Source organism: Centruroides vittatus, unplaced genomic scaffold, assembly GCF_030686945.1.
Source record: "Centruroides vittatus isolate TY-2023 unplaced genomic scaffold, ASM3068694v2 contig_866, whole genome shotgun sequence".
NCBI classification, from domain to species: Eukaryota; Metazoa; Arthropoda; class Arachnida; order Scorpiones; family Buthidae; genus Centruroides; species Centruroides vittatus.
This window is the reverse complement of record NW_027122565.1, coordinates 493,615-520,845: the sequence shown is the minus strand read 5'-3', so window position 1 is coordinate 520,845 and position 27,231 is coordinate 493,615. Positions and strand designations below refer to the sequence as shown.

General features: G+C 30.3%; 1 protein-coding gene and 1 long non-coding RNA gene across 7 annotated transcripts in view; one reads left to right on the top strand and one right to left on the bottom strand.

Moving 5' to 3' along the window:
- LOC136982853 (histone-lysine N-methyltransferase SETDB1-like) overlaps window positions 1-27,231 on the top strand; it is a 120,261-nt gene that overhangs the window by 42,766 nt on the left and 50,264 nt on the right. The window lies entirely within an intron of this gene.
- On the bottom strand, window positions 8,200-9,541 carry LOC136982861 (uncharacterized). The gene is made up of 3 exons (XR_010881943.1): window positions 9,455-9,541; window positions 9,260-9,329; window positions 8,200-8,864 (listed from the first exon to the last, which is right to left on the bottom strand). It is a non-coding gene; the product is annotated as an uncharacterized lncRNA (long non-coding RNA).

The following is a 27,231-nucleotide window of genomic DNA, read 5'->3' as shown; positions in this document are numbered from 1 at the left end:
AGTCTGCCATTGCGGATATCCTTCGATGTGAAAATCATTTTTAAGATGAATTGGCTTAAAATAAATCATACTTTAGTTTCGGGTAGAGAAAACAGAAATTAAAGTTTTTGTTTCGAAAAATGTGTGTTGGCTCCTGGTAAATTAACTCGAAAAGGCAAATGCGAAATTATCTTTATATAAACAACTTTATTGTTTGAATCGATTTCTCAAATAAAATGTTGATTATGAGAAGAAGGATATTTATGTAATAGGCATATTTCTTTATTATTATAGGCTTATTCCTGTTTAAATCTATTAAATGATATACAAGACTAGAGAAGATATACAAGCCTTTGTGAAGGTCGGCATGGTATTCTAATCGAATTTCTTTATCCAGCTCTTCTCACTGTATATTAATGTTAGGCTGAAACCATATAACAGTTTTATGCATTTAAATAGAATTCCAAATACGAGAATTGATTTTTCTCCATTCTCTTATTTTACTTACAAGTGCAAAGATTCAACATTACATCAGCGTAAAAAACATATTAATTAATTAATAATATTTTCCATAAAATATTTCAATAAAATTTCAATATTATTGCATATAATATGCTAATATTTCAATAAAATTTTCCATATTAAATGGTATGGAAAATTAATTCATTAATTATAAAGAATAATTCTGAATATTCGTTTCTACACGAATATAAACAACTTATATTGTCTATACTGGTCTACTGTAAGTATTAGGTTAGGCAATTCAATTAATCTTAAATTATTTTAATTAAATATATCATTTGAGAAGTACATCAATAAAGTTTTTATATTTACATTGAGCGCATAATCGGACGCATTCTTAAAATTCAGCGCATTCTTAAAATACGAGAATTTTAGCTGATACTTCTGGACGAGGGAGGAGAAAAGTAGAAACACTAAATACACTAAATACTGTACAGTATTTACTTTTTTAAGGATTGGATTGGGTTGATAGAATAAGGTAATACAGCACATGAACGACCTGACTCCCGGGAAGACTTTATGTGGTAAACTGGCTCCTACTAAAATGTTAGCCAGATGAAAACTCACACGGCCAGCCATTGGTAAAGGTGAACCCACTACCAATTACGAGTGTTCAGGGGTTTTATCCACTCCTCCATTAGTGAGATACCTCTTTAGAAATCACTCTAATGTTTATAACATCATTTTTATTTTGTTGTATTACTTAACAGCACCTATAGTCTGTCTAAGAAAAGAATCAACTTGAGAATAGAATAATGTCACGCGTGATGTCGATTCTGTTAAACCAGCCAACATTTCCTAATGATATCAGGACTTTTCACTTAATAAGTCAGTCAATATGTGAATTTTATTTTATTTTCTCTCACTAGATGGACTCACCAGAGCGACTTTTCCGTTAATTGTGTTAAATTTTTATAGTATCCATTAACTGTAAAGAATCACGTGTTTAAACTACTACTATAGCGAACTTCCTCGTATTCCAATACCAGAAATTGAAAATTCCATAATACTGTTTATAATAGCGATAACATGTTTAACTAATGAGGAAGAAACCGGAAATAACTTGCCGCAACTAAGCGATCCATGCCTGATGCTCATTGGTTAATATCCATGTCGATTCTTTCCCTAGACAGTCTATAGATGTTAACAACGCTACTAACCAAAGCTATAAAAAATTTCACGATTTTAATTCAAACATTTCTTTCTTATTTGATATATTTTACAGCACAATATCAGAATGTAAATTTAATAATTTACTTTTTTCTAAATAAATAAATAAATAATGGAAGGGATAAAGGAATTTTAAAATAGGATTTAATGTGTAAATACTTTCTTGTGACGTGATAAATTCAGTTGTATTTTAAAAAGTTTGTCTGGTGAAAAACGCTTTTTAAGGAAGAGCTAATTAAGATTATTTACTTAAGAGATTTCCTTATCATAATTTAGCACTACGTTTTGCATTTTTATCGGCTTTGGATAGCTATGACTTGCAGAATTTTGTGTAAAGTCATTTTACGTATATTTATTGCAAACTTCTGTTATTAAAATTTAATAATAATATTATGTTTTATAGTCGGTTCATAATTAGTTCATATACATTCGTCTCTAATTTAAATTCAAAATTTTTTTCAATTTCTTTGTGTAACATTTAAAATTTCCGTTGGATAAAAATTCTTTACTTCTTAAGATTAAAATTGTAATATTAGACTGGTTTTAAAAAATCCTTTAAAAATAAATACTGTATAATCTACAAAACAGTAGTGTAACTAGATGGGAGCCCAAAGGGGCCCCTTATCTCTGCAAATAAACAAATGAAGATACATTAAAATTAATACAGGAAAAAATTTGGATGTAAAAAAAGTACCATAAACGTACATTAAGAGTTTACTCTTCATTCACAGCAATTCTGGTTACATCTGCAGTGTTACAGGGGTAAATGTAGGTTTGCACTTTCTAGTACTGGTCCCCTACCATTGGTTATAGTTACGATACTGCTAGAAAGTTAATTTGTATATAAATTATGGATATTAACATGCCATTAAGTCATTAAAATTTTTTATTAATGTTAAAAAATTGTAATACAGTAGAGCATCGATTATCCGACTTAATTGGGAACTGGGGTTGGTCGGATAACCGAAAAGTATGAAAAAATACATTATTAGTATAGTGTATTAGGCCTGGTTTAAATACTAGCCTCCCTTTCATGGTCGAGCCAGTGCTGCCAGCTAAAACATGCAAAAATTTAACAAAAATAATATTAAAGTAGCCAAGACATAACCAAATACAGTCAAACCTGTTTTTATGCGGGGGATAGGGACCGCATAAAAGAAAATGCATTAAAAAAAATCGCGCGAAACTTCACGAGTGGCTATAAAAAACTAGTTTTCGCAACACAATTAAAAAAATATTTTTTTATGCGGTGAATAGGGACCGCATAAAAAAAGTCTCACGTAGAAAATAACTCGAAACCGTACGAAATAACTAGGAATTGCTTTTTTAACTCCTTGGGCCTTTTTCTGCAACACCTAATGGGGAAAAAAATCCTCTAAGAATTTTAATTTTTATATCAATTAATTATTAAGTGTTATTTCATTTAACAAGGCGTGAAATTTCACACCTGCAGTCTAAAGCTGGAGGGGAGCTAACTTACCGCATCTGTTCAAATATAACATTAATATTTATGGTTTTTATGCTATTAAAATAAGAGGGGACCGAAATAAACGTATGAGAAAAAAATTTTACTGAATAAAAAATGAAAAAACCTGCTTATGTCATAGAAAACAACCAATAGAATTTTTTAAAATTTTACAGGAGTCAATTATGTTCCAATTTGATTGAAATTTTCATATACGGCACAAAAAAAATCGCACAAAACAAATCGCACAGAAAAAGACCGCACAAAAACAGGTTTGACTGTATTGTAGCACCACATCACTAGCGGACATTTGAATTTGCCGACTAGAACGCGGTCGATTAATCGGGGTCGGATAATCGATGCTCTACTGTATTATGAACCAATAACTGAACTGCGTATTTTAAACAAGCACCAAATTTCTATTTTTTCTTCTGAATTGATATGATGCATAACTTTATCTGGAAACGATTAAAAAATAAGTTTTATAGTTCAGTTTGGTGTTATTCGTATACGGCAATGCGACACATGGGTGATCTGCCTGAGTTTAACGCTTTAATTAGCAAAGTACTCAGGTATTTTTATGGTTAAATTTAATGTCTTTTGTAATATAAATTTCTATACATGCTGAAGTTGTTTTATTCTACTAAACAAATTTCATTAAACTCTTTTATTAGGACAACTTTTTGTGACTTCTATGCCAATAAAAAATGCAAAAACTCAAAATCACGGCAGTCATAAATTTTTAAAGTTGTAAATTATATTAATTAAAAGCTAAAATTTCCATAAGAGGGAAAGAATTACAATAATTTGGATTAATAATTTTAAGCAGGATTAAATATTAAAAAATGTCATTTGTCGTGAATTAAAATTTTCCATTAAAAAATTATTCTTTTGACAAAGGAGAAGAGTTATGTAATGGTATTTTAACAGTATATAATGTTTTCTGAAAATTATTAACATAATAAAAAAAGGCAATACTAAAAGAGAAACCAATAATAAAGAGAAAATAAAAATATTTGATTGGAATTTAGATCAAAATCTCCATGAACCATGTTCTACGATCAATAATTTACAAAAAGCCCTTCATTTACGCCATATTTTATGATACGCTGTTAGAAAAAGTTTTGTTTTTTTGCTCCTCATTTATTTCTGCTTTCAATTAATTGAAACAAAATCAATAATCATAAATATAATATTTTACATTTGATCTTATTTTATCGTACAAGCTATTTTATATTATTTTACAAGGTAAATGACGAATAATTCAAATGATTTGATTAATTCATTAGCGTTGCTGTTTTCGTGGGTTTCGTTTGCGTTGTGACATCGCTCTGGGTCACTTAGGAGTGTGAACAGATCGAAAAGCAGGGGATAAAAACTATAAATCTGTTTTCGAGACAGTACGAAATTAATTGAAATTAACGAATAGGTGAAACGGTTCAGTATCAAAATACATATGCACTAATATTTTTTAATACAAAATGAACATGGTGGTTTATGAAAGGTTCAATGTACACTGGCGGATTTGGAAATATACAGGCAGCCCCAGACTAATAATGACATTTTTGTACCGATTGATTCTATTGTATAATTTTAATTCTTCAATAATTGTATTTTTACATATTTTTAAATATCGAAAGGGCAAAGGGCACTGCTGTTGAAAACCCGCAATCAGTATTATCGCTCTATGCTTGCAAAATGTATTCATATAAGTTATTAATATTACTTAATTGATATGTCTTATTTGGTCCCTACTTAAGCTTATAATTTGCATCAATTCTTTTATGAGTTGTTTCAACATAAAATTATTTTTTCGTTATTTTATTATTGTTGTTATTTTCTTGAATTTTTGCGCTTACTCCTATTGCCAATAGCGAATTCCCCATTAGGCCCACTAGGCCTGGACCTAATAGGAATTGCCTTATTTGCAATATTTTTGCTATTTTACATAAAATTTTAATAAAGTAAAACAAATAAAAAAATGAAATTTTAAAATGATAGTTACTTTGTTTCCTGATTCAGAAGACAATTGTTAAGAAAGTATTTGTTCAAGAAAATGGTTTTTTCATATTTCACGGAAGTTTTCTAAAAAAAGAAGACTTTATTGGGATAAATGCTTAGAAATTTAGACAGTTCAATATTTAAATTAGAGTATTAAAATTCAAAATTAAAATTAGAAAGTTCAGTGTTTTCTAATTAATAAATTTTTCTAAGTAGTTACTTTGTAAGCAAAATGATTTTCTTCCATAATTAAATTCGGTTCTAGAATTCAAATACGGAATGTATACTGTAAATACAGTAAATGAGATTTCTATTCATAAATTTATGATATAAGCTTTTGTATTCTCGAATCTGTATAGCAAATAAAAATGATATAATTCGATATATAATTTTACCAAGATTGATTGATTAAAATTATTATATAAACAAAAATTATGCAAAACTCACCAATAATTATTTTCACAGTAAAACTCGCTTTATATATTAGGCCCTATATTAATGTGCTATTTTAATATTACGTGATTTATGTTATATTATATAGAATTTTGTTATAATGAATAATTTAATGCATTCTTGATTACTTTGTCGATATTATATTAACGATGTGTGTTCTGCATATTATATTGAGGTTACATTACAACGTTATTTGTGTCGTATTAATTAATCATTATTTTGATGCTTTAGCAAATTTGAAATTTTTGAATTTTTAAATCAGTAGGATTCACGACTCGGATATATGAATTCGAAATTTTAAATTAAAATTTTAGAACAACCAGGATTAAGACTGAATATTTATTATTATTATTATTACTTTGGGCGTAAATTATATAAAATAGTCGAACCTCTAACAACGATCACCTCTAAACTGCGGAATTTTTTCAGGAACGTTTCATTTTGAAATGCAGACGAAATAACTTTCAAAATACTGGGCATTTTTTTCCCCGTCAATAGACATTGTTAAAATGTTTAACTGCATTTAAATTTCTGTTTTATTTTCTAACATAATGCATTCTACGATTGATATAAAATTAAACGTAATGCAACGTAATACATTGGAATCCAAGGTTGTACAGTAAATAAATCTCTTGTTTCAGTTTTCAAGGGTATACAGGATGTGTTTTAAGCATATGTCTACTTACAAGAAACCAAGGACGTGTACGTACACAAAATTCTCTAGTTTAATTATAAATCCTTTGTTGTTAATGATTTTCTGTAATTTAAATTGCTAAACTTTATCATTTTTCAAATGTATAAAGTACTCATAATTACAATTTATCTGTAAGTCATTGAATATGTTATTTTTATTAATAAGATTCACACTTGCTAATTCTCATTTTTTAAATTATTTTCTTGTCATTTATTCTTTGTATTGAAATACTTATAGGCCAGAGGCGAGAATTGGAATGTCGCGTCTTATATTGTAGGTTGTACAAGTATGTATCTATAATCGGCATATTTACACACAAAATATATACATTTATTACAAAAAAATTTATTTGCATAAAATTTGTGAGAGCAAAATGAAGCTTATAGTATTTTAGATTTTATAAGGCTCCACTAAAAGCTTCAAAAGGTAGCATATGACCTTAGTCCGCAGATTCGCCAGTTCTGTTCTAGACGTTTTAAAATTGGTTTATGACTTGGTCTTAAGAAATTACTATAATATATTTATTGCTGTCGTAAAATCTACGCAAGTGGCTATATTTTATGTTATTAACTATTATTTATGATACAACACCTAGTCATACTTGCATTCGTAAAATTCTGTCTTACCAACTGTATTGAGTAGCATGCAACAGATACTAGTTTTCCTCTTTTATTATGTTGTATGTATGTTTTCCAAGAATTTTGTTAAAAATTTTGCTTTTTGATTTTATCATTGATAAGGGAAGCGTATTTAGAGTGTTCTTTTTAAAAAATACAATCTGACATTCAATAACGGACATCTCTAAACAACGGGTATTTTTTCAGGAACGTTTTTTTTGGAACGCATACAAAATAACCTTTTAAACAATAGTCATTTATTTTTATTTCTGTCAATGGCCGTTGTTTAGAGGATTGATTGTAAAATATTAATTTGATTTTTTCTGATTACTCTGCACGAATATAGGTTTATTTTTTCAAGTATGACGTTTCCTTAGACAACATTTGCATGTTTTTAGAGAATAGAAATGTTCTTCTTTGAAAAATAATATCAAAGAACATGCTATTTCTGATTCTATAGCAATATGGAGACGTTATCCAAGAAAACATTTTTAGTTTTTATTATAAAATAAGCGGAACGATAACAAACTTGAATATCATTTTATAAAAGACCTTGAGCACGTAGAAATACTGTAGCACTAACAATTATTTTTGTTTAAATTAGAGCAAAGTTTACTTAAATGACGAAAAAAGTCTTTTAATGGATGAAAAACTTTTAAATTAATAGAAAATGCTTTTAATGTAACGCAATACGTTTTTGCATATTTTCATCTGAGGATTAATTATTTCCTTTTAAGAACATTCCCTACGAACGTATTATTTTCTGTTATTTCTTTAAGTACGCAATTTATGAAAATGTATTTATTATATTAAACATTCTTGAAATTATTCTGTTATTAAATATTATTTTCATAGATATTTATTCCCATAGAGGGAGCCATATTGTTGCTATGTTTGTTTAACATAAAATCGTTGTGGAAATGGGGAAAATGTTTGCAATTGTATTACTGCTCTATATTTTCTGGATGTAAAAAAAAGTTATTTTATTTTTAAATTTGATATTTAATAAGAATTTATAAATTTAATACATAAAACATGGTCGTGACAGTTTTAAATACAATCGAACGTCCAATAGCTGCCACCTCTGAACAGCGGCTATTTTCTCAGGAACGTTGAACAAAAATGCATGCAAACGGGAAATTCCAATTTTCAACGCGAGTGTTGAGTAGTTGAGTGTTGAAGTCAACAATTTGACGTCATCAATGACGTACCAACTTCGTACGAAATGCTTAGTTCCTATAATTCCATTCTCAACAAGATGGAGGACAAGTGTACTGTACATTAAATACATTTATGAGTCATCAAAACAGAAAAAAATTTATTAAAATATTCAAACATTTTACATTTTATTTCCTGCCAATTTTAACAAAACATCTGTTAATTTTTCCATGGCTTTTAATTTTTCTTCCTCTATTTTTTAAAAATCATTCCATCGTTGTTCTTCAACCTCTGCTTTTCTTTTGCCTTCTATTTTTTTTTTCTTTTAAATAATTTCTAAGCCACAGTGGTGGTTCATCACCAGTTCTTTTCTTTTTTCGTGGTCTTTCAGTGGTTTCTGCTTCCCTTTGAGAATTTGATGTACTGGGAGCAAAAATTAAATTTTCATTTTCATATGATTGAAAATTGTTTTCAGAGGTACATGGCAGAGAACTTCGAAGCTAATTACTGGGGGGATTCACATTCGACCTATTTCCATAAACTTCGTGAAATTTATGGAAATACTCCCATTTTATGGCACCACCACCAGACTCTTTCGATCTGTTGACATTTTTCATGTAGGTACATATTAAATTTCGCCACTTAGCATGGCATTCCGTGGACTGAAATGTGTACCCACTTTCTTTGAGACAGTCAGAAATCCTCTGCCATAATTTGGATTTTTGAATCGGTTTCAGGAATTCTTCCTCCATTTCTGATCTTGTGTCTATTTGTAGTAGTGTCGCTTGGCGAGTCCATTCATTAGCTTAAAAATTAAAAATATCTTTATTTTGCATTCTTTTATAGTTTGCAATAATTTATTATTTACACAAAATCTTTAACATGATATCTGATATAATATACATAATACTGCATACTGTTTTGGTATTGTCAAGAAAATTTCTTTGAACTATTACATTTAAAAAGAATTAATAATTATAAATTTCAACAGAATGTTTCATTCATTCATTAAAATAAATATCAAAAAATTAATTTAATTTATGAACACTTATTCTAATAAATGTATATTGTCTATATTTAATATAAAGCTGCCATTTATGTTTATTTGTTCAATTTGAATTGCATTAATTAAAAGAAAATTTCAATATATAATAATTACAAAGTATCCTTACTGCATATTATTATTTAATATATACTTACCAATTTTTTTCTGTTTCAGAAAGTTGTAAAGACTGTACATTTGTTTCTGATCTTTCAGATGCTGAATGTTCTATCATTGAATATATATGTAAAAAATTAAATAGAGGAATTTCATTAAAATTTATATAAACAATAATTATCTATTTGGTTAAATACAACATTCAATTTGTTATTAATATAAAATATGTACAGTACCTGTAGATGCTGAACGCTTCTTATTCTCAGATCGAAGTTTATTTATATACGCGAGATAATAATTGTGATATGACAAAAACAATGAAAAATAAATTTATTGCTTACTTGAAATGATATTCAATTTTTTATAATCTTACCCTCCGTCATTATTTTTGCTGTTTCTTCATCAACCACAAAGTGATATGTTTTGTTTTCGACAGTAACGTGCATCTCCTGCATTGTCGCTATTTTTCATTCAAATGTCGCTCCAATTACCCATAATTCATTGGGAAGTAGCAGTCAACATATCTGTTGAGTTCTGAGTGCGTTGAGTCGGCGCTGACAACGTCGCTACCTCAACGTTGAAAAAAAGGAACGAATTTTAACGAACGTTGAGATCAGCGAAGAGTCAGCGTTGAAAATTGGAATGCCCCGAAAGTAACTTCCAAACAACGGCCATTTTTTTGTTCCCATCAGTGGTCGTTCTTCAGAGGTTTGACCGTAATTCAAAGGATAAAAAATAAATAAATAAAACGATAATCATAAATAACATATAAACTTATTCAATTCCATCAAATAATAATTAAACTGAATCACAATATACTGTGTTATAATTAAGTAAATACATGTCTTAGATATTATTTTCTAAGATTTTGATCTATTTTCTTACTCAGCAGTAAAGTTTACATGTTGTAATTACTTGGGTATTGTAATCAAAATAACAACAACCGTCCTACAATATTAAGTGAGGTAAATAAATAAGACTGTTACTGGAAATTCTGGTTTTATTGACCTCTGGCATTGAAGGGCATTTAAAACAAAAAAGTCGTGTAACTTGAAGGTTTATTAATTATAATTTATCTAATTTTTTTCCTGCAGTAGTTCGTTAATAGGACCAGAAATGTCTATTTTCTTGAAGGTACAGTACGTGAACACAGTTTTGTTATAGATTATCAACAAGTATCAAAATATTACGTCCATTTTAATTTATAGATTTTGAAACCTGTTAATTTTGATAGAATTAGACGAATGATAATAATATCCGTGATTAAATAAGCCGATTCTACAATATTTTTTAAATATAAAACGACATTACGAAATAACTGATATAATTATTCTGTTTAATATCTACATTAATTATTTTTAAACATTTTTCTTTTACTGTTTACGGTAAAGCATAAACATTATTCCTACATCGTCAGCAAGTTACTGATTGCATGTCTTATTCTTATGCAATAATGCTGCTTCTTAACTTTTTACTTCTGTTTTCATTCTGTATAAAAACAAATTTATTTTCGTTTGAACCATAATACGATAAGTGTGGATTTTTATTCTTCACTTATATCTAAACATACAGATTTCTATGGGTAACAGTAAAATATTTCATACATTATATTATTATTCAAGACCAGAAAGGCAGTTACTGTATACGCTTTATTTTAAATTGTCACGCGATCAGTTGGAGATAAAAATAAACAAGTTTCATCAGTAAACAGTTAAAAATAAATGAACTTGATTAAATTTTTAATGATTTTGATTTGGTTTCTAACTGTTCATTAGATTTTTAAAAACTAAACCAGCGTGATAAAGCTGAATTTTAAGTAAAATAATAGATACATCGATCATTAAAAACATAAAACTTGATTAATAATGCAGAAAACAAACAAAAATGTTTTAAATTTAATTGTATGCATTTATTTTACATATTTTTATTATTGATATTAGTTCTATACATGCAAATATAATTAGATATGTTTATGATTTATGTTAAAATTTATTTGATGAATTATAAATGTAGTATCATTGAAGGATATTTAGAATATTTGCAAAATGAAATAACAATACTTAAACAATATTTTTATTTATATTAAATAAAAAACCATTATTTTATATTCTAAGAATAATTTGAAATATATAAATATAGTACTGTACTAATTTGATTTATTGGAATTTACTGATCGTAATCATTTTGTGGTAGTAAAATGACGATATGATGATAGTTAACGTATAAAATTTATTATGTTTTTTTTTTTTTTGGTAAAGCGTTTCTCATTTATAAACGGAATATACATCATATTTTTTTTACGCAAGAATTTAAATTTAAGGGTGATTGTAACCGCTTTGGTTATGCACATGATCACTAGCAGATGACGTTAAAAATATAATACTTTTTCTAAGGGAAAAAAATCATTTTCCAAATAATCTCAAAAAGGAAATAGAGAGAACCAAACAGTTTTTTCCCTTGTTAAAATTATTTTTAATCCTATTAGCAATCGGTTCAGAATTTTGAAAATCGAATTCGTTAATTTTTTTAATGAATTTTTAAATTCGTAGAAAAATTATAGGAAAATAACCAATTCGATTATCAAAATTTTGATCCGTGCATTAACAGAATTAAATAGAATTCCAAGGCAAAAAACTGTTTGGTTCTATCTGCCTCCGTTTCCGAGAATTTTTTAAATAACGATTTTCTCAAAGAAAAGCATTTTATTTTTAACGTCATACGAGATCTCGTGCATAACCAGAGATTACTTTACATATATTACAATAATAAAAATATTATGTCTTAAGAAGTATTGATAATAAATTTTTAAAAATGTTCGTCGGATGGTAAAAATTTATTTCTGTATAAATTAAAAGACAAGTCGTTTCCAAAAATTCTTTAAGACAATTACCATTTTCTTTCTTGTTCTAGAACAAACTGTTGACGACCAGACCTTTCTTTTGAGGCTACTTAGCTGTCCAGTTAAAAAAGTTCCTTAAAAAACAAAAAGAGTCCAATTAAAATTTCTAAAATTGGAATAGTGGCAACTTTACGACTTCTTAGTATTTCCATCCTTCTCCATTCGGGAATTTCGAGTCTTTATATCCACTTGTAATTAGCGCTGTCGAATGTAAATGATGCCTCTACTTCCCCTGGTGACGAATTATTGCGATATTAAAGTTTTTTAAAAGTAGATAGTAGTAGGGAAGTAGAGGCATCATTTACATTCGACAGCGCTAATTACAAGTGGATATAAAGACTCGAAATTCCCGAATGGAGAAGGATGGAAATACTAAGAAGTCGTAAAGTTACCACTATTCCAATTTTAGAAATTTTAATTGGACTCTTTTTGTTTTTTAAGGAACTTTTTTAACTGGACAGCTAAGTAGCCTCAAAAGAAAGGTCTGGTCGTCAACAGTTTGTTCTAGAACAAGAAAGAAAATGGTGATAGTCGTTTCCAAAAATTCTTTAGACAATGTCTTTTAATTTATACATGATAATAAATTGTTTACACGTTGGTTCGTTCTCCCTTTCCGAACGTTGTGAATTTGACCTTAACTGTCGAAGATCACTGTCCTAACCGCAGAGGGATGTGATGTACTGTATAACATTCCAAAAGTATAGGCATAAATGAATGCAATTCTTTATCAAGTTTAAGCTTTAGTTTTATTGTAAAGTCAACGAGTATCTACAGATAATCGCTGGTTGATTCATTTTACTTTTTGCTATTTATTTTCGCCCTTATTGTATAAAGGAAAAAGTTTATTGACTTATTTTTTAAGCCTGTTCATCTGTATTCAACCTCTATAACGGAAAAAGAATCCTGTATTGCAAATAGCGGTTACTATTGTATACCATTTGTATTTTCCATGTATTATGTTTGGATGCACTGTTTGGTAGATATATGATACAATGAGACATATTGGTGTAATAATCGATTCACGTGACATGAAAATAGGCAACTACGCTCAATATTCAGGAATAACATTTTAAAATTATTGTTCTGTGTTTCTTGTACAACGTTACTAAAAATCAAGGTAGAATATATTTTTTTATTATTTTCATTTATTTTATTATAATTTAAACATATTTTGAGAGAATGTTTAATTAAATCTTGAGAGAATGGTTAATGAAAATGGAGCAAAAAACTTTAGATATGAATATTTATTTTTATTTATCATGAATAACTGAATTTCTAGTATCACTTCAAATTGCATTGTTTCTGAATTACTGTACACGGATCACGCACTCGCGTGAGGTCTGAAAAACTCGTGACTATCAGTTGAGAAGGCTATCAAAGCACAATAACGAAAAATAAATAAATTCATCAATCAGTTTAAGGCTGGTTATATTATCATTTAAAATCAAGAAATTCAAAGTTATAAGAATTTTCGGCGAATTTCGATGCAGTTTAAGCAGAAATCGAATTGATTTCAAGTTCAGAATTTTTTTTTATATGTATGGATATTAAAGTGTATTTGTTTGGGAGAAACGATTTTGTTCACCCACTTTAAAGCTTAATTACTCCTGTGCGTTTTGTCGAAAATTTCTGAAATTTTGCAGGTAGCCTATTAGGGGGATTGATGCTATTAAATTTTGGTGGTTAAAGGTCAAGGGGCGAGGAGCTGGAAGGAGATCATGTATCATATCGCGAGTGGAATTGGACTTAATGAAGATTTTACTCGTTATTAGCAATTTACAATTTTTTATAAACCCGTCCCTAATCTCACAATTAAATATTTTGTCATTTTATAATAATTAATACTATAAAAAGTTTTTAAAATTTAATTTTAAAAACTTTTTATATTGATTAATAATATAGACTTTTATAAATTTATATAAAAACTTTTATTAATTATTATAAAAATTAAAAACTTTTTATAATAATTAATAATATAAAAAGTTTTTAAAATTTTATTTTAAAAACTTTTTTACATACATAATTTTAACTTTGTTGCCGGGAAAGTTACGCAACTCATTAGATTTTTTAAATACTGTTTTGTTTCGAATATACTGGAGGCCCCAAAAAGTAAGTGGTCCGGAACTCTTTCGATCTCTGAGAGTCTGACTAAGATCCTAAACCTATCACTATTCAACAATGTCTAGACAGATCTCTAGCAGTCCAAATGCAGCCAAATTTGGCATGATGACATTTCAGGACGCATTTCAGGAAGACATTCTTTAAAAACATTAGCACCAAAACTCACCACTATGACATATTCATTAGATTACTGATGACATTTTTCGAATGTCATCAGTAATGCAATAAACGAAACATGGTGAAGTCTTTAGAGGAATTTAGATTTTACGTCTGTAAACATATTCATCATTTATCTCATGAATCTAAAATTAGTTACAGTGGTGCGGGGTGAATAGGAACTGCAAAAGAAACTCATAACGGTTTAAGTACATAAAAACGGTGTTTTTAAATGGAAAATTACTATACATATTCTTACGTATTCTTGCACATTCACGAGAATGTAAGGAATCATCCAACGTATTAATGCATAATCACAGCATATAAAGTTTAGTCATTTAGTTCGACGAAATCAATTACAGTCTTTAAGAAGAAAACATTTTCAATGCCAAGATTAATTAAACAAAGTATCGTAAAATCATTATTTGTAAAAATCTTAAAAGATGCTTTGTGCACGGTGTTTTATATTATTAAATAAAACGAATAATAAATAAATATATTTAAGTTATATGCTACAATTACGGTATTTAAAAACAAGTTATAACATATAACATTACTCTGGTGCCCGAAGAAAGTATGGAAAGCCGCACAATACTGAGATTCGTTCAAACAGTTTGTAAACTACAACCTGAAATTCATTAGAAGTTAAATTTTAAAAAAATCCATATATCTAAACAGAAAAAAAGAAAATAATGTAACTATTCTCTGTTCTTACAAACGTCGAACAAACGTTGATACTTAGATGTAAAAAAAGAGACACACGTACGCTTACGAAATTGTTTAAAAAATGTGGAAGCTCAGCTAAACTCGAAGGGATCATAAAATAGTTTAAAAATCGATATGGAGGCTTAATAAATTCAATAAGAAAGAAGAAAAGATTATAAGAAACCGACGAAAAAGTTTTAAGGAAGATGTTCTCAAGTATATTTTCTATAATATTTCAGATAATTTTTCGCATTTTAAATTCTGTATTGTGTAATTTTTAATCGAAAACACAAGAGGATAACGTTTTCATCTTAATCTTTATGGATTAACAGCGCAAATAAATATAAATACGGGATATAAAGCATAGAGAAGTAGAACTTCTATCATTCATTCCAAGGGAAGTATTTCGCGAATAATGCCGATGCTAATTTAGTGTTGTTTTTTCTTTCGTGTTCTCGCGAAGTTAGGATTAGGAATCCGGTGAAAATAAACGGAATAAAACAGACACGATGGAAAAGTTCTAAAGCAATTAAACCGGAAATAGAATCGGAAGTCAATCGACATACAAATAAAAAATTGAAGCACACAATACGATGCGAATAAAAGTTACTATGAAACTACTTTGACTTTTACATTACAAGTTGCCTTTTGTTCTTAAAACTTTATAAATAATTACAATATATAGAGAAATTTTTACGTAGAATTACACTTCCTTCAAATTTTAAAAATATATTAGTATAATGATTACTCTAAATTACTCTTCCTTTTGATAGGTACCGATATTTTACTTAAAATTTTTCTGATTTTTGATATATAAAGCAGACATACAAATATATAACTTGTATATATACAAGTTTGCGCCGCTTGACGGAGATAAGTTTCGAGAAATACATCGTTAAGCGAACATTCAGTATATTAGGCCTATACAAAACTTATACTGTACAGTCTTACTACTCATTTAGGCTATATTTAACACAATGAAGAAACAGTAAGATTACATTTTCAAAATTCGATAACTCATGAAGCGGTTTCTGATCTCTAGTTAAACTCGAATGGATACCTTATTCTCTGTCCGTTTCGTATAATCGGTTGTTGTGGTATATAGCCTAGCAGTATTTAGTAAAAATTTAAAAATTTGGGAAAAAGCGAAGGAGATCTCTAACTCTTTACTGTATGTACTGTGCAGTACAGTACGTATATATCCGAAAAAAATTCTTTTGCCATTATAAATCCGGCCGAGATGTCTTTCGGATAACCGGGATTCTCGACCGGATTTATAATTGCAAAGGGTTGCTGTTCTATTGTAAGCTTTGCGACTTTCGCGAATCATAACGTTCAAGTTAAAAGTAAGTAGGCTTTAGTTCGTCTCAAGAAGTTCGCCATTTTATCGAAAGAATATTTCGAAATAGTCATGACGAAACAAAATTTAAAACGTTCCATCTAAATAACATGTTATTTGAATATAAACTAATGTGTAGAATATGTATACATGAATATGAGAATGTTACATCACCAGAAGCAATATAAGAAAACGGAGCATTGCTTTTTAAATGAAAAACAGGTTTTGAAACAAACAGTAGATAGTAGATCTTTTTAAAATACTTTTTATTGTCATTGTCTGGCGATATATTTCTTACAAATGCAGCACAGAATAGCAATGATATAATTGTATATCAGAACTGCAATAAATGATAAGTTGTTATAACAGGCATAGTATGACAACCTTGGAAACATTGCTTGAATCTTGTATAATTTTATTGCAGAATCATGTATTTATAGTATAAGAATAGATAATGACAAATTTCTCATGCATAATTTATGTTCTCTTTGTTGCACAATGCGTAGATTAACTTAAAATTTGCTAAAAATTATGCTATTAAAAATGCAACATTCTTTTTCAAATGCATTAATTGGATGTATATCGGGAATAAGGCTTGAGATGCAAAAAATTTTGGCATCGTGTGCCAAATACGTCGTCGTACCAAAAAGAAAAAGAAGAAAAAAAACCACAATGATCTTCGGGAATAATTTTTAAAATTCGTAAGTTTAATATATTTTGAACAATGATCAGTCTTGTGCTTAGTACGCCTATTCTAAATTATTTCCGAGCTAAAATTCTTGGATGCTACTCAAGTTTTTTAATGTAATTGACAGTATTTTCCACGCCATAATCTATGTAAAAAAGTAAACTTGTTTAGATACGGTTTTAGAAATTGAATGAAACTTTTCAGGAACAATTTTTTTATTCAAGCGGAGGTGAATGACCATTTTTTTTTTTTTTTTTGCTTAATAAACTTAATCCGCTTGCTTGCAACGGGCTTTTCATCAAACAAATCATCGAAATTTTGAATAGAAGAATTAATAGCGTATGAACAAGATACCTATTTACAGGTTTTCGAGGGCGCTGAGTTTCAGTCTGAGATTATTTTCTGCAATATCTGCTGATTATCAAATTGAGTCCACTTGGATTCACTTTTTTCATCAAATGTTTAATGATCAACGCTTGTCTTAAATTAATAAACAATGAACTAAAATAAAGGACCTCAAACAATGAGGTTTTAGTATGTCGGAATATTGAGGCTGTTAGCCGCTGCTTTTAACATCGCTAATACACAAACCAGAATCACTTTTGGAAATGTTATTTATTCATATTTTACATACGTATGCATTACAACTGTAACGATTATCTTACATCATTAAATTGTAATAGTGTACTAATTACAATTTAAAATGATACAAATGGCTTCATTACTGTCAATTTGTTTACCGATGAGTCATTGACGCAATTTGTAAGCTCCCAAATACTCGTTATTTAATATAGTATATTTCGTATACATCAGTGTTTCTCAAACTTTTTGCTCCGCGACCCCCATTTTGCACTTACGCATTTTTCAGGGGTTCCTTTGAAATTTTTATGTGTAGGAAAACATCCTGGAGGGGGATTAATTTAAATTTAGAAGGAGTTTATTTTTTTTGTTTAATTGCATTGAAACACTCATAATTTTAATAGCAAATTTATTTTTAGTATTATTAAAAATTAATAACTTATCTTTGGTACAGTACATATTTGAACAAAATACAAAATATTCTATGTACATGTTTCGACATTAGTAAACTCAATTAGTTAAGTTAAACATATTTTAAATTTAATGTGATGGGTGAGGCTGCTTATTTTGGCACAATAAATTAAACCTGGGTTTAATATCAGGCAGTGCAGGTCTCATAGCGATTTCTATGTTGTTAAGACGAGAGCGCTGCTTTGTTTTGATGTTGGTCATTACCGAAAATGCCATTTCGCATTAATAAGTAGTTGCAAATAGTAAGAGAACTACCATTGCTAATTCAGCGAGTAGTGGATACTCTGTTTTCACACTAAGTCAAAAAGAATTCAATGTTTGCTTACTAAACTCGGTTCCGAACGTTGTTCTATCATAGCTCAGGCGGGGAGTGGAAGCTTGGGAGATTTCCCGAATAGCGCACAAATTTTTGAATGTTATATTCAGTCTCGTATTAAAATATTAATATTATTTTTATTATTTATATGTGCAATTTATTTAAGTAAAAATTATTTTATACATTTTTTATTTCTACTATTTCTAAACATGAACCCATAGTAAATTTATAAAATATTTGAGAAAAAATTGATCTGTTAGCAATTTTTCTGCGACCCCACTTTGAGAATCACTGGTATCAATACAGGTACTCCTCACTTTACGACCGAGTTCCGTTCCGACGACTACGTCGTTAAGCGAATTGGTCGATAAGCGAGGAGCTTGCGTCGGGAATATAGGATCGTTGTAAAATTATACAAATTATGCAACAAACTTCAAATTTATTCGTAAAAAGATTATTATAGTACGCTTAGTGCGCATGTCACCATCCGCCACTGACCGACACTCAAGCTGAGAAAGGGGATTCCCCGAATTGCAGATTGAAACTCGATTGGTCGTAAGTGCGAGTGGTCGTTAAGCAGATAGGTCGTAAAGTGAAGAGTACCTGTAATTATCCAAAGTTATAACTTGCAGACAAAAATAGTACACCATAATTCTATACAACATTGACCTGGAGCTAGCACAGTACACAAAATACAGACATCATCAAGCAGTCTGGGGTTTGGGAGGAGCTTCACAGTAGGCATCTTAATACTACGTTTAGGGTCGATTTAGACACAACAGTGACGTGCCGGCACAGTGACCGTTTGGTGCATAAACATCGATAAATATCACACAGCCAATCACAGTTTCATCTACGATACGTGATCTGTTTTCTGTCAATGATACAAGTGTCGTATTGTACATGAAACTCTGATTGGCTATGTGTGATATTTATCGATGCTTACTGCACTGTGCCGGCACGTCACTGTTGTGTGTAAATCGACTCTTAGACGACGAATGTTAACTCCGACCAAGTCTTTGAATCGGATAAAATTTCTCCATTTGGACGGAACTGAGTTAACTAATCCCGATCACTTTTCTAACTGAGTTATTTTAACACCTTTTCTGTAATGGAGTTAAGCTTTAATTAGGTTAGTGACATAACATCACATTATTTGTTTTGTACAAATCGTTTCATATACAGGTATACCTCGAGTTACGTCGTTCTCGATTATACGTCGTTTGTCAAAAAAGTATATGGAAAAATAAAAAATTAAGTTTAAGTCATTTTATTCGACTCTACATCCGTCCGCCACAAATATTGAAGTCGTAATATCACTAGAAAAGCGTTAAAAGCATATAAAATCATATTAAAATATGTACATTTACAGTAAATGTTAATATAATCATCATAGATCCTAGAGAACGAAACATGAAAACATCAGTGTTTTTGTGTCGTCTTATTTAGCCGTCTTTAAGTGCTCATTATTGGCGTTTTCCATCGTAGTTTCGACTTACATCGTAACTACACAAGTAAATTCGACTTACGTCGCCTCTCCTGGAACCAATTACCGACGTAAGGCGAGGTATACCTGTATTTTGTGTATGCAATGTCTTTTCGATTTCATAACTTTATCTCATTTAATCTGAAACAGCTAGATTATACGTAATATTTTACTATAGAGTATATAGAAAATAAGAAAAGGTTTGGTAGAATATAAATGTACTAGTGTTGTAAAGGTGTAATATCCACTGAAGAGGCAAGTGATTTGTGAAATGCATTTGGATAATTTGGATAATAACGTATGGATAATAAAGTAAGAAATATTTGCTAATTTTTAAGGTGTCCATCTCAGTTTTTAACTCATTTCGAAGTCGGATAAAAAAGAGTTGTTTTTTAAAACTCGTTTATTTTTAAAGAATTTACAATTTTTTAAAGATTATTGTTTTTAAGAAAAGGTTTGTCAAATTCATTTGATAAAGTTCATATTTTAATAGAAGTATGGGGAAACTTATTTAGGTGAACTTCGATCGAATAAGTAAAATTTTGCAGTACAGTATATTTTAAAAATACAAAACTGTAAAGATTTGTTTTATTACTGTATATTGCTGAAGATGGCCGTATTATTGTTTAATATTAACAATTGAAATAGCAAAACTTCTAATTGCAGAATTCTCACGTCCATCTTAGTAGATACATCTTTTGCTTGCGCTTTCTGCTGGAATTAATAACTGAAAGAACGAGGTCTTAATCTAAATCAACCTTGAATTCCTTACGAACACCGTTTTGGCTTCTATTCTCCCGGTTAACTTAATCGGGATAGGTGTCATACCTGTTAACTTTCATCGTGTACATATAGTATTCGTATAACGTAGTAGAATTGCATTGACAGAACTGTATCAAACGGCTGGCTAACTCACGGACGTCTTTCTCTGAAGAAACGGAAGGGTTCACGATTGCCATGAAAGAGCAGGTCATAAACACACAAACTGTAGAAAATATATCTTAAAAGACAATACTAAAAGATGACACATATAGGAAATGTCACATTTTACAAGAAACTACACAACACATCACATCGAGTTGCAAGCTTTTAACACAAACCGAATACTTACTTCGACATAACCAATGGCAAACGCAATGCATCGAAGTTTGCACGCAAAAACAAACTTCTATACATCTGACAACCATACTACAAATATACTTCAGACGGTCATAGAAAACAACACATACAACAATGACAGTACCATAATCACAAACAACAATCTATCACAACAGACAAGACACCATATATCGACAAAAATAATCACACATTATTGACATAGCTGTACCAAAAACTCACAACATATGAAATACATACACTGGAAAATTGATTACTCAGAATTCGCCTACGAAATAAAGCGTCTGTAGAAAATGGATGAGGTATTTATTTTTCCAGTAGTCTTTTATTGTACAAGGTTGATACTTCACAATACACACAAGTCTAGAAATATTAAGGAAAGCACATACATCACACTAAAAAAGCTTTAAGACTAAGCACATTATAATGAGGAAATTCTTAAACACAAACACATATACAAAAAGCACACAAAGAATATAATAGCCAGTGCTTTAGCCGTGCCCTGACTTTGATCCAGCATGACACCGGTATTAATCGAACAGGATCTTCGCTTCCTCACGGTTTATATGGAGATATTAGCCGTGTAGGCTCTTTCTCCGAAACGACCTCACTCATTTGTCAGTGGAAGCGACCAGTACGAGTGACGTACGTTTAAAGCCCCATCACGTGATGGCGGGGAATCGAACTGGATGCAATTTACACATCTATATAAAACTGAAAAACTGGGCAGTCTCTGTTACGGTATGCCAAAAACGGCCACTAAGGGCTCCCCTAGCTATTATTTAAAATAATAAATGTGGTTTTTTGCGTTTTTGACTGCGATTTAGTAGGGAACGCCATGAAAAATTCAGTAATATTATTATTTTTATTTGTAATAAGAATTTATTATTGATATGAATTATTTATACTAGGAAATGACATCGCTACTGCTAGAACGCCCACTAGGGGCGTCCCGGGCTATTAGTAATACAGCAGAGCAGTGTTTTTCAACCGGGGTGCCGCAGCACCTTGGGGTGCCACGACGCCACGATTGGGGTGTCGCAAAGTTTAGGACCTTTTAAGTAAATTTCCAAGAAAATACCTAAAGTGTAGTTCAAGATAACTCATTGTCAGTATTTCGAAAAAATTCAATAGACTTAAATTTTGATTTTGAACACGTAGAAACACTATTTTTGCATTAAAATGTTACTTCAAACTGTCAATTTTTAAAATTTTTTTCCCGGGGAGGGAGTCCCCTCTCTAGACCCCACCCCAGCGTTGCGCATAATATTCATTTTCGCAAAACATTCATCTGCCCCCTACCCTCCGTTAGCCCCCTTACTCAGATTCTAGATCCACCGCCGGTCAAGGGTGCCACGGCTTTATTTTTCAATCAGGGGTGCCACTCAATGAAAAAGGTTGAAAAACACTGCAGTAGAGGCGTCGATTATACGACTCAATTGGGGACTGAGGTTGGTCGGATAACCAAAAAGTATGAAAAAATACATTTATTAGTATAGTGTATTAGTATATCCCATGTAATAAGCATATTAGTATATCGCTATTAACCTACTTCGCATTGAATTTCATCGATGTTAAGCCTAACAAAATTTTTTAAAAATAATAATTATCGTTAAATTATTTATTTTGCACAAAATAAATACAGAAATAAAGAAAAAATAGAAAATTAAGCCTGGTTTAAATACTGGCCTCCCTTTCATGGTCGAGCCAGTGTTTCCCAAGGTCCTAGGACCTTGAGTGTTTCCAGCTAAAACACGCAAAAAATTTAACAAAAATAATATTAAAGTAGCCAAGATATAGCCAAATATTGTAGCGCCACATCACTAGCGGACATTTGAATTTGCCGACTAGAACGCGGTCGGTTAACCGATGTGACGGTTGATCGTGGGTCGGATCATCGATGCTCTACTGTAATATAAATAATAAATGCAGGAGCGGGTCCGCGGAGGCTACAGAACTTAAGTCCTTCCCGTTGACAAAATTTAAATTTTTTTCAATTTGTTGACCCTCAAAACGCTGTGTTTAAGAACATTTATGATGACAAATATAGGTTTATCGAACCATTCTCAATACAATCGTTAATAAAAGGTCCTTATAATTATTCAAATATTTTAAATTTTTGAATTAACCCGCTTTGGATTCGTCTGAATCCGCTGATGAATAAATGTGTGTACAAACGCAATAACAGATCATATAAGTATATATATAAATAGTCATAATAATTGTCGAAGAATTAAAATAAAAACAATCGATTCAGTAGGTGATTGGAATCATGGAATAACGAATCTCCTTTTACAGATTATTATTCTTAACGACCTTTTTCAGAAGAACCGTGAGTTACTGTTTAAGAAAACTTCGTTTCGAAATAATGTAATTTTGAAATGAGTGTGGCGTTTTTATCATTGTGCGTGGCGATGAATAGTCGATGTGACTGCAAAATTCACGATAAGTTATAATTTTAATATGTTACTTAAAACTTTAAAATATTTTCTATCCTCATTTTCTACATTAATGTTTAACAATATTATTAAAATAACAACTCGTTTCATTTAATAAAATTGAGAAATTATAAAATTTTGTTAAAATAAATTATTTATATGTATATGTGTAAAATATTTGTTTGCGTGTTAATTAATGTACAGTACAGTTCATAAGAGAACTAATTTATTGTTTGATACATGAATTTACCGTTGAATCCATGATATACAGAAACATTTCTGCATATCAGTTTTTTGTAAAATTTAAATTTATAACGGAATTTCTAAAACTTCGTTCTGCGCATGTATTTTCTGTTATGCTTGAATATGATTGGTGTATCGTGATAATACCGATCATATTCAAACATAACGGAAAATACATGCACAGAACGAAGTTGTAGAAATTTTCTTTTCGCAATAGATTAATGATGATTGGAGGTAACTTTTTGTATTTTGTTATTAATATAGTAACACACTCAATGAAATCTGTTATTTGCAGTAAAATTATACGAGTTAAATACAGTTGGAGAGGTCGATAGGAATATACAGAAATAAATCGGCTGTGTTTTTTTAATTAATATTTCAGTTTGAAGTGAAAGGTTGGTGTTTAGTACTACGGGATTCAATTTCGAATCGGGCTCACCAGTGGCCAAACGGTTCCGTTCCCTGAACACTTGTTCGGTCATGGATTCGCGCGTCGCCAGGACGGGCTGGTCACGTGTAGTTTTCTGGGTTTTCTCCATGTCTGTAACGCCTGAATAAGGGCCAGTTACCCTTAAAAAGACCCCCCCGGAAGGCATCCCCCTAGGCAGATCGCCCAAGTGTTGCGTTGCCATAGCTTAACAAAACAAACAAACAGGCAATCTCGAATTGTGTTTATATTAACACGAACGTGATATAGTACGAATGAGTTAAGTAAGTGATTATCAAGTCGAATTTGTACCATGTCGTTTTCCCAACATTTATATTGCTATATGTATAACTTGAGACTAAGTTCCTCGAATTGGCATAATTAAATTTAAAACAGATCCCCTAGTTTGAGTAATGCTTAATCGCGCCTTTATTTGAACGATTATAAAAGCGTTTACGGTAAAAAAAATACTAATAGTGTTACGTTTTGTTCCTTCATTCATAACTTAATTGAAGGAAATGCAAGTCACTTACTCCTGAAATTATCTGCGGAACCCTAATGGTTACTTCACTCAAACATTCGCCTAGCGAAAGAGAAATGCAAAAAACGAATTCGGTTCTCATTAGCGTTTCGCGGGATGAGAACAGCTAAAAGCTTTGCCAGCCAGTTGCGAACGAAGATAAACGTCATTACAACAAGATTTCTGATAACAGCTAGTTGGTGATATGGCCTTAATGATAGTAACTTCCATTTATTTATTAAAAAGAAAGAAAGAAAAAAAAAACAGAGAACAAAAATGGAGCGTTACTTATTTTAGTCAAAAATTGTACCACATCGTAGGTCGTATGTGCTATCTTCGTTCCTGCCATTTTGGATTTCCCATCTCTGTTTTCGTTAACAAATCTGCCATTCTGATTGGTGGCGAATATTTTTCTCTAGCAAAAAACTCAACACGTTTGAATGTCTGTCGATTCGCTGAACAGAAACATATTGTTCGGAAACAACGTCACCAATGACGAGAAATTCGTCAGTGTGAACTAAGTTTAATACTGACTTCATTTTCACGAAGAAAGTTAGTTGAAGTAAGATTTAACGTGACTAATTTAAACGGGAATGATGAAGATGTAGGCTACGACGACGTTTATACAGAATGCAACTTGATTTGGTTAAAAATGACGTCATTTTTCCAGTTATTTCCAGGAGATGGCTAATGCTATGATAGCATGTCATTCATCCACTTAAAGTTGCCAAGAGAGTTTTAGTAATAAAATAACTTAGTTGTTATACTATTGATGGAGATCAGTTAATCTGGTTCTGTTCAAATAAGAAAAGTTGATTGAATTCAAAGGGGTTTTTTAAATCGGTTACGTTTATCGTGTAAACGTAACATGACGGGACCCTGAATCCAGGATAAAAATCTCTGCACTAAACAATACTTGCAGTTACTTCACTTACAAAACGTTTCAAGCGCTAGCGGTCAATCTAATTTGGAAATAATTCTGATCAATTTTTTGCTTAAAAACCGCCAATTTAAGAACCTTGCCATACTACATACGCGGTATATACGAGTATATCTGTCATCTTAGCACCGAGAATTCCAAGGAGGAAATGAAATTTGGCAGTTACGATATAGGCATGTGATGCACAAAAACAAAGATTCGCGTAAATTAAACTTTCTTAATTTCAATATATTTTTCTGAAATAATTAAGATAGATTTAGCGAAGTTGGATTTATGGAAGTTCATTTTTTATACAGAAAAATTAATTTAATATTAATGAAATTTGTATTTATTTATAAATTAAAAGCAAAAAGATTATTTTCGTAAACAGTTCAGATGAAAGTTAAATATAAAATGTATTGAAAATACAGGTAACCTGTGAACATGATTTAATTTCTATAACGGTTTATAACTCTATGTACGATCGTATAAGCGAGTTCTAATTTTTACACATGTAATAAGATTTATTTATTTATGGTAGTGATGTAAATGTGATAACACGCAAACACAGTAAAACAGCTTTTTTTGTGTTTCTCGAATAACAGTACAGTTTCTTAGTTTATTATCTATTTAGTAGGATTTTTAATTTAAAAAATAAAATAAAACATTGATAATTATTTTATTAAGAGGTTTGCATGATTATAGTTTCAAAAAATATTTTAAATATAATAAAGATTCATTTTTACAATGGTGCCTCGTACTTCGAATTTAATTCATTCCAGAAAGCAGTTCGAACTTCGAATCAGTTTTGCCATTAGAAATAACGGAAAGTGAATTACTGTAATTTATTTCCAGGTCCTAAACGCGGAATACTCGAAATCTGTTGAACATCTTACATTACGACATCTTACGTTATAAACGAATATGCCAACGACGTAGCCTATACCACCTTTAACTAATTTTTAGACTATTATTTTAATTACTTATACCTTATTTTAATTACCTATACCTTATTACCTTTAATTACTATTACCTTATTTTAATATATAAATCCTTGTATTTTTTATATAAGCTATTATCTTTTATGTAATTATTTTCGTTGTATATATCGCGAGTATTTTACTATTTTTACTGTATTTGTCTTTATTTGTTATTTTATCTTAATTTGCGGGTTAACTGTTACTTGGGGTGGAAATCTCTTGTCCAATGGCATTTCCATATATATTTTAAATAAATAAAGAAATAATAGAGAGGTTGGTTGAGGCCAAAGTTTTAAACGCGAAAACGTGTACGTCGGACGTTCAGCGGCGCTTTCCTGTAAGCTTAGAAGTTTGACAATGGTGTTTGGAAAGTCAGTGGAATCATGCTCAACGTTCCAAACGCCATTGTCAAACTTCTAGGCTTACGGGAAAGCGGCGCTGAAATCCGACGTACACGTTTTCGCGTTTTAAACTTCGGCCTCAACCTCGCTAATACCGATTTCGATAAACTTAAAACAGCAAATACAAATAATTTAAGATAAAAATAACACAATTAAATGCCCTAACAATAAATTAAAACACAAAAACAATAAATAAGTAAATACAGTAC